This window comes from Gavialis gangeticus, unplaced genomic scaffold, assembly GCF_001723915.1.
Source record: "Gavialis gangeticus isolate Ggan-Ray unplaced genomic scaffold, GavGan_comp1, whole genome shotgun sequence".
Classification (NCBI taxonomy): Eukaryota; Metazoa; Chordata; order Crocodylia; family Gavialidae; genus Gavialis; species Gavialis gangeticus.
Window position 1 is genome coordinate 26,987,766 of NW_017728998.1, and position 9,593 is coordinate 26,997,358.

Genomic DNA, 9,593 nt, shown 5'->3' on the forward strand with positions numbered 1-9,593 from the left:
CCATGGCTGATGTTTCAGGTCTCGTTGAGTGGATGCAATCCTTTGAGTTCATCCTTCTGACTACAGTGTGGTACAAGATATTGCAGTCCATCAATAACAGAAGCACGTTTGTCCAAGGATCCAAGCTTACCATGGAAGAAGGGGTGCAACATGTCAGACCCTCAATGGTTGAAGGATTCCTGGCCAAGTCTTTTCACGGAAGATAAGGTCATCACTGAGGGCTAAGTATCACCACCGAATTCAAGAGAACACACAGAAGAATTGAAAGGACGAATCATTTCCATGATGAGCCAGCCAATACAGAACACACAATCTCTTCCCCTGAAGATAAATTCAGGGTCAAAGTGTTCATCATAGCCATGGATATGCTCCTCTCAGATCTCTGAAGCCTAGATGAGACCATGGGTAAACTCTCCACCAGCTGTAGCAGAGGATAAAGAAATTGCAAAGTTTGTGGAGTCCCTGTCTACCACATACCCACAAGATGTGAACAAGGATGAGTTGCAAGAAGAACTTCGCCTGTTTTACAAAATCAGGAAAGACTCAAATATGTGCACCACTGAAAGAGCCAGGGACACTGCACTTGAGCTTCTCAACTGGATTTATGGCAAAGGTGTAGAATCTGTGTTCCCTCAGATATGCATTTGCTTGAGAATGCTCATTGCCTTGCCAGTCTCTGCTGCATCCGGGCAATGCGCTTTTAGTAAGTTTAAGATTATTAAGCACTACCTGTGGTCAGTGAATGGGGAAGATAGACTGAACCATTTGATCATGCTCTCAGTAGAGAATGCATTTGCAAAGCAAATAAATTATGATGACGTAATTGATGACTTTGCACCCATGATGGCAAGAGAAATACTTTACTTAAACTTTCCTCTTCTCATTTTGCTTTTAAGTTCCTAACTTTGTAGCATAAGTTTAATAAATATTTCACTTGCAAATTGTTAATGTCATTTTGCTTTAGTAACCTGTCTCCAAGGTAAATTCTTTCTACTTAGCCCTCCTTGCCATGGGAACAAGTGGGAAAAGCCAGTTTGTTTCCACTTCCTAGGGCAAGGGAAGGAGGAGCCGCATGTGAGAATTCTCACATGTGATGCGTGCGTGCAAGAATTCTCACACGTGGTCCCCCAGGTTTGTACACACACACAGGTCCTTGTAGAGGGCAGTGGTGGGGCCCGCAACATCACACCTGCCCCAGGCCCCATAAACCTTCTGGGCAGCCCTGTGGATGACTGTTACATCCAGGTTTCTGGGGCAAATACAATTCTAAAGTGACCTGCCATGAATATTTTGCAATATTTAGGTAAAATTCAATTTCTCCACTAATGTCTCCTGTTAGGGTATTTACTTATTGAAAAATTAATGTATGGTGACACACAAAAGGATTACAAATTCAGAGAAAGCCAATTACTTGGAAATTTGAAGGAATATTTACAGTGCTGCTCCAAATCCTATCACAAGTCTTCTTTAATCTCTCACTTTCCTCCACTTAGATGTACATTTAGAAGAAGGTCAGGTGGGGAGGTCAGGTTGACAGATAAAGGAGGTTCCAGTTCTGTCAAGGCTGTGTATACAGCAGTGAGCGGAAGGGGTGTATGGGTTTGGGGAAACAAATGCTCTCTTCTACTAGGGAAAGGCCGTAACAGGGGCCAGCAAGAGACTTGACAGCATGATTAGAACTGACTCCTCTTCTCCCTTCTGCCCAGTATCCAGCCTATGTAGATTATGTAGGTTCTGGATTTAGAGATTTTCCCCTAATGATTTCTGTACAAATTCTGTAGAAAACTCTAACACAAAGCTCTAGCACCACTACCTTTGTTGCAGACATCTCTGAGACCTTTTCAGTAATTAAAAGGTGAAAACTCTCAAAATATTTCAGGTGCCATAGTGCTAGATTTCACCCCTCAGAAATTACATATTGTCATGGCAGCACCTGTTACATTTTTCTCAGATCTATGTAATGCTATACTGCAGTTCAAAATAATACAGGGTCTGTTTTTCCAGGGTTAAACACTAGAACAGTCATCACATTTTGTATCAACCAATGATTTATTATGGTAATTGCAAAAAATGTATAGCGATTAACTCTATAGCTTACTTTTCTGATTATCTTTATTAAAAACCACATAAAATGTGAATCTGTAGAAACAAACCTGAGAGAAACAGTAGCAACACTAAAATGGATCCAAAATTAGTAAAAATACAAGAGGCTGCAGATTCATATTCTCAACCTATTTTCATAAATCCCATTGTAATTTTATAAGACTTTAGTACTTTGCATTAGAATTCAATTTAATTTCAATTTAAATTCATAGCAAAATTTTCAAGTGGGCTGAAAATGTAGCAAAAAGCAACTAAAACTATTGTTTTTAGTGATGGACTTTAAACTAGTGGCTCTTGGTTATGAAAAGTCAACTAAGGAGATTTTGTCAATTAAGATCAAATAGTATCAGCAAAGAGTACTCGTATGAATACACCTGCTAAATGCTCACTGAATAATGTAAATCCCTTTGCTTTTCTGGCAGGTAAGTTTACAATTAAATATGTAAAGCTATAAGAACCTGCTTATTAACAAAATCCAGTTCCCATTAGATTAATCCTGTTCATACCAGCATAGAAATAACAAACTGAGGATCACAAAGTTGTACCAATATTAATTGGCTTTGACGAAATCATATTGGTGCTTTGCAGGTGATTTTAGTGGGTCTAGCCACTCCCGTTGCTTTGTAATTCTGTACTGTTTCTCTTTCCATTGCCTCTTCAATTTTTCCTTTCCCTAGCTTCTTTCCTCCAAAAAGAAAAGTGCTTTGAATTTAAAAGTACCTCTTTTTTAATGACTGACATTAAGTACATTACAATGATAACACGGTTTTATCCATATTTCCTGCTTCTGTTTGGGGAACAAAGGAATGTGTATATCTCTGAAACGCCTGAAGCTAAAATATGAATTATAACTTCTGGGACATCCAGTCCCGTCCCACGTGCACAAAGGAAAGTAATACATGAGATATTCAGAAATGATACACTTCAAAACCATTGTAACATGACAAAAATAGCTAGTTTGCATCAAAGTCCCTATAGGGTTACAGACAACGTTATCAGGTAGAGATAGCTTGCATTGTTGGGTTGTCAATATCAATTTAGACAACCCGCTGGTTCTTATTTATTTTTTATCATTGATTCTGCATCCATTCTGCCTGTATCATACAGCTAAATTCTTTCTAATATGACAAGGCCTTAAGGATTTATAGATGTTTCTCAAGCTGTAACAAATTGCTATTCTTGTTAGGGTTCCAGCTACAATCCCCATTGGAAAAATGTTATGAGAGAGATGCTATCAAAGTGATCCCTGGCTACTGAGATAGAAAAGAACACAAGTCATTTTTAGTTACAATCAAAAAGGGTGGCAGTGACAGCAGGGCGAGGATTTTTAAAAATCACAATCATTAAACACAAAGAAAGAAAATTGATCTAAATCCCACAGAAGCATAAAATTTCCCGATTACAAATCCCTACATTAGCATTACAAATAGTAATGATGCTTACATCACTAATAATATAGAATACATCTCAGATCACCTGGTGAACGATGCTGCAGCTTCTTTGCTATGTACCAAGCTATATGCATTATTCATGGACACACCTATACACTGATAATAAATAAGTCAGCATTACATATACCCTGGCCATTGCCAATCATCTTTGTAGTGTAAGACCACATTTTAACATGCTGTATTATTAAACAAGTACATTAGGTAATGAAAGTGTTGATGGACTTCAAATAGTCATTGGACAGAACACGTGAAAGATACCTAATCAGCACCAAGCAGCTAACTTGACATCTAACCATAACACAGAGCAACAAATAATTGCAGCTAGTCAAATTATTCCTTCCACTTGTGAAAAACTTCTGAAGAAAAGGAAAGGGTTTTGTAACAGGGAACCCTGGCCCTGTTACTGGGGGAGAGCTATGAGGCCAATAGGACCAGCAAAGGCAATTCATCTTGGATGAGATGAATTGAGATCCAATGTCCCAGATCAATGCCTCTGACAACAGGACCCGCATAGCCAAAAAATCACATTTCTGTAAGAAACCTTCCATGACAGTCACCATGGCCTGACCTGCTGAAGTAGGTCAGGGTTTACCATTAGGCAGCAAATGACATTGTGTGCACCTTCATCTCTCTAGGACCAAGAAAATGTGGGGGCCAGTGTCGTCTATGGAGAGGCTTTGTCTCCCCCTGCACCACCTCTTGGGTCCCCCAGGTAGTTCCATTTTTCAGTATGCAACATCGCTACCAAAATCTCATGCTTTCACAGCACACAGTGATAATCTGCAGGAATCAGGAGAGGATGATCTCATGGGAAAATTACTATTAAATATTAATATTACAGTAACAGCGCAGGGTCCAGTTGCACTAGGTGCTGTTCAAACATATGAAATAGGACAAAGAGCCCCAAGGACCATAACATCTAAATGAGATGATAGAACAGGTAAGAAAAACAAAAAGTATGCAATGGTGAAAGGGAGGGGACAGAAGTTATATAGTGCAATGTTTAGCTAATAAGGAGTAAAAATCATGATTTGCCATCTGCCCAGCTGTTATCAAGTTGCAGTTTCCTGTTTATATCATGAGAAAAGACTGGTAAAAGGCTTATATGATGGTTCTATAGATGTGGTTTGGGAGCTTTTACTCCCATTCAGAACAGGCATCATGGAAAAGAGGATGAAAGTGCATGTCATAGAAGGGGATTTGTGGATCATGGCAAAACAAAGGCAAAATTGAAAAACAGATTAGGTAGGGTGGCACTAAAACTTGTGGAGTACTTTCAAAGAATGGAGAAGAAGCCTGTATTTGATGAGGGAGAGCCAGTGGAAAGACTGGAGAGTGAATGTCAGAGCAATGAGACAGGAGGTTTATTTTGACACTAGCAATTTGAAGTTTGGAACGTGAGGTGACAAAAGTTTGTGTCGAGCAAGTAGAAAGGAGAAGGAATTTTAAGACAGGTGGCATGAAAAAGGCAAGATTTAGATACTTGGTGAACTGGTCAAAAGACAAAGTCAAGATAATATTACAACTGCATTTGATGGTTTTGGGTGACAGGGAGGACAATCACGGTGCCTACTGTAAGAGAAAGGAGGGAATAGGAAAATACATGAATGCAGACCAGGAATCATGCATGCAGCCGTTCAGCATTCCTGGGGGCCACGCAGGGAAACTAATGTAAGTAGCTTGGGACGGGACGAGGGGTGGGCAGGGTTGGGGTGTGGAAGTTAGTGGGCCTGCAAGGGGGAAGGGGAGCATCAGGAGGTTAAAAATAGCTCGTTAAGAGGGTCAGAAAGTGGGAATAACGCATCCCGGAGCCTGAATTTGGGACTGGGTCTGAGACAAGCAGCTTGGCTTTCCCAGCTCTGGGGATGTGCTGTTCATATGAACAGGCTTTCGCAAGATCAGGTTAACCCGACCTTGATTTAAATTAGTGCACCTAATTCAGGTAAACCAACTTAGATCAGGTGCACTATTGGGCAGCTTAATCCCTCTACACATCTATACAATTGAGCATTTAGGGCACAGACAGAAGTGACAATTTTGCCCAATCTGGTCACAGAAAGTGGTCTATAACCATGACCAAACACAACTGTATAGCTGCAGACAGAATGAAAAAGGGCCAATTGGGTGAAAATCTGAGCTGTCATTGCATGAGGGGTCAGTTGAAGACATTTCAAAACAGAGTCTCTTCTGTAACTTCTGTCTGTGCTGCTTTCCAGCCTGTCACTGTTTTCAGAATAGGAGGGGCGGGAGGGAAGGGAGAGGAGAGAATTCAGTCTGGGGATCTTTCAGTCCTCACTGAAGGGTGGTGCAGGTGTACTGGAACTTCCCCTGAGGTGGTGGGGAGGGAGGCTCCAATTTACACCCCCCATCCCCAGTTCCACCTGGGGAACCCCTAGAATGAGCTCCCTCTGCTCCCTTTCCCCCCTCCCATTCTGAAAACTTTACAGCCTCACAGGAAGGAGAGCCTATTGATAGGAGAAACTGCCTGCAGGCTTCAGCCAGCAGGAAGATTCCCCTTCTCCCTGGACCCAATAGTTAACTTCTGTTTGGTCTGGGGGGTCACTGTAACTCAGAATGCTACCTGCAAAGTGTTTTCAGGTACAGCAGAAAGCTGCACTTCTGTCTGCCTGTTTAGGTCAAACTACATGTAAGGCCTATACATACCCAATGACACAAGAAAAGAAAGAGATAAGGCAGAAATTATCTGTAGGCAAGGCATATGTTTACTGTGGGTCAGGTTGCCTCTGCATATCCATGCATATTCCATTTGCATTACTGAGCCTCTGTGAAGGATCTGGGACAAAATGTCACTCCATTCTTGGGGGAAAGAGGGAGTCTCAAACATCAAGAATTCAAAGAAAAATAATATATGGTTTTTCTACTTTCCAAAATCTTCCTTTCCCCCTTCCCCAATCATTACTTTTAAACTTCAATTTTCTATTTAAATTCCCTGAATAGTAAGTAACACCAGTCATTTAAACCTGAATTGTGCCCAATGTCCACAACAGCATTAGGAATTTCAAGCCTTAGGTGACTCTTCCGGACTGAGTACATGGTCACGTACCCAATGTTTTCCTTCCAATGCTGCTTATCAAAAAAATCTCTGTACTACAATCAACAAGAAAGCCTAAGAGATTTAATAAGTATACAGTTGTATTGTATCTCATTTTATAATTAATTCTAAACTCAGCTACTTCTCTGTCTGGCATTACGAATGAGGGAAGCCTGGCAGTTCAGAACGCTATGCAAGAAGTCAGAAAGCTGTTACATTTTAAGTGATTAAAAATACTGCAAAACAGCCCATCATCAATAACAAAGATTCTGAATAGATACAATTCTTAGAGGACTGTAGAGCATCCCCCCCCCAAATTCTTCTATGTAACAAGAGAAACTCCTAGCATTAGAGGCTGATGCTTTCAAAAGCTGAGCTAAGACTTCTGACATAGGATGACATGAAATATGAAATCTGGCCACTTAACATAAAAATCAGTGCAGTACATATTTGACCAGAATGTTCATATTGTGAACTTGCAATTAGCCAGCAAGTCTGCAAGGATTTATAACCAGGATTATTTTTAGAGAGAGGTACTACTCAACTGGGTTAGCCAGAAATTGAGATGCAACTAGGGGTGTAGACAGAAGTTCAGCTCCTGGATGTAACTGAAAGCAGTTTGTAGGAAGTGTTCTGAGTTGCAACAATCCCCTAGACCAAACAGAAGTTCACTGTTGGTTCCAGAAGGGAGTGGAAATCTAGCTGCTGGCTAGGAGCCTGCAGCCGGTTCCCCCTAGCTACAGCCCCTCCTCTCTCCCAGCCTGTCCCTGTTTCAGAATGGGAGAGGGGAAAGTAAACAGAGGGGGCTCATTCTAGGGGTTCTCCAGCTGGCACTGGAGGGTGGGATGGGTGCATTTGAGCCCCCCACCTTGGGGGACTCCCATACACCCATTCAACCCTCCACCAGGGGCTGAACTTCTATCTACACCCCTAGTTATATCTTAATTTCCGAACTGAACTCCCTCTGCTCCCTTTCCCTCCTCCCATTCTGAAAACAGCTTGAAGGTGACAGGCAGCACAGACAGAAGTTACAAAACAAGTTCTGCTTTGAAACATCTTCATTTCACCCCTCATGTAATTTTCACACAATCAGCCAGTTTTTAGGCTGTCTGCAGCTGTGTACTTGTGTTTGGTCATGGCTATAAAAAACGGCTTTCTATGTCCAGATCGGGCAAAAATTGTAACTTCTGTCTGTGCCCTATTAAGTCTTTAACTTTTTTTCCCTTTTCTGCAACTATTTTTGTCTCTCCTTTGCTTTGTAGAGGGTTTTCAAAAGGCCATTAATTCACAAGGCCAAAAGCATTAGAACAGTTTTGTTTTATTTATTGTTTGGAACGGAGAATGGTCTAGTTTGAATTACAGAACTTGGAGTTAGCAAATCCAGTTGTGACTTATAGTTTTGCCACAAACTAGGTGTGTGGCCTAATCCTCTCAGTGACAAATCTGCATAACAACAGTGTTCTACTACACAGGAATGTTGCAAGGCTTAATCAATTATTTTTTTTTAACTTCTTTCACTGGGAAGTGACAAGTACCATGGAAATATTTATTCTGATCATATAAGAGTTTTAAAGGGTTTGATAGTGAAGCTGATCTGTCAATAACAAAACAGATGAGAAGCAGACCAATTTGAAAATATCTCTAGTTTTATTTTTCTATTGGATGCAAATGTATGCATATAACTTCCCTTACTTAATTTGCATATTTATTCCAAATTTCACTAAACTTTTTAAAGCTGCTAAGCCTGCTTAACATGAATCTCCATAAATGCCAGCTGTGCCATCTCATTGTACCAGACTTCCACCTTTGGAGATGTCCTACTGTTCCAATACAGCAATATAATCTTGCATGTCACTAAAAAGGCCAGCTGTAAGAGTACAATCTGAGAAGGATTATGTTTGAATTCCTTAGGGATATATCTAAGAACACACATATTTGCCAAAGATATCTTATTAAGCCTTCTGGTTGAAAATTAGAATGTGGAAACAAATGTAAAATATTAATTGAAAGGCAGCCAAGCAGCAGAGCATCTGAAATTGAATAACCTTTTATACGTACGGAAGAGAAAAAAACAAATATAACCAACAGCATTTTTAGACCTGAACCCTCATGATTTCTGGAGTGTTAGCAGGCAAACTAGAGGGAATCATGTTATGAATGCAACACTTAACGTTAATTTTCTAATACAAAATCTTAGGCCTTTTTGAACTCTGACAGCACATCCACACATGCAGGCACATGTACTTGCAGCAGCTCAGATAGGAGGGACCCAAATTTGTGCTGGAGATTTTTGCCTCATCACACATGGCTGAACATGCACTTCAGTGTTGGGCAAGTTGTGCCACTTGGGGCAAAATGATCCTGCCCAGCTTGTCCTGGATCTATAGCCAGGGGGAGCTAGAGGCAGTATAAAAACAGCAGTATAAAAATCTGCCCTGTGCTGGCCCCAGCAATGTCAAAACCTGCCTTGGTGAGCAGCTCAGGGCTACTTACCCTCAGGAGCTTCTGAGGTCCAGCTATTTGGTATCTAGGGACATTAACCCTTGTGCTAGCTGGACTGCTGAAGCAGCCCTAACCTGGAGCAGCCCCCGTACCCTCTACCCACAGCAGCAGTCTGGAAGTGGGGGCTGCTGCCTGGCTGTGACCTGCTGCCACCTGCAATAGCATCCACCCCCCTGAACCTGCGGTCCCATGGCTGCATGACTGCCAGACCTGGATGGGGCGCCCCCATCTGGCCAGCTATCATGCAGAAGATGTGTTACTTGTGGTGGCCCACTTTGAACTGTCAAAATGTGTCCTCTTGGACCCAAGTGGCCAAGAGGTCAGCCACCTCACCTGTCCTCCACCTGGGTCCCCAGTGCTGACCCTGGACAGGCTTCTCTGCCCAGGTCTCACCACTTGTTTACCAGCAGAGATCCTGGTGTTTCCTGTTTAAAAATTACAAATACTCTGATAAGAAACCCAGATTCTCATTAAAATACCCAATA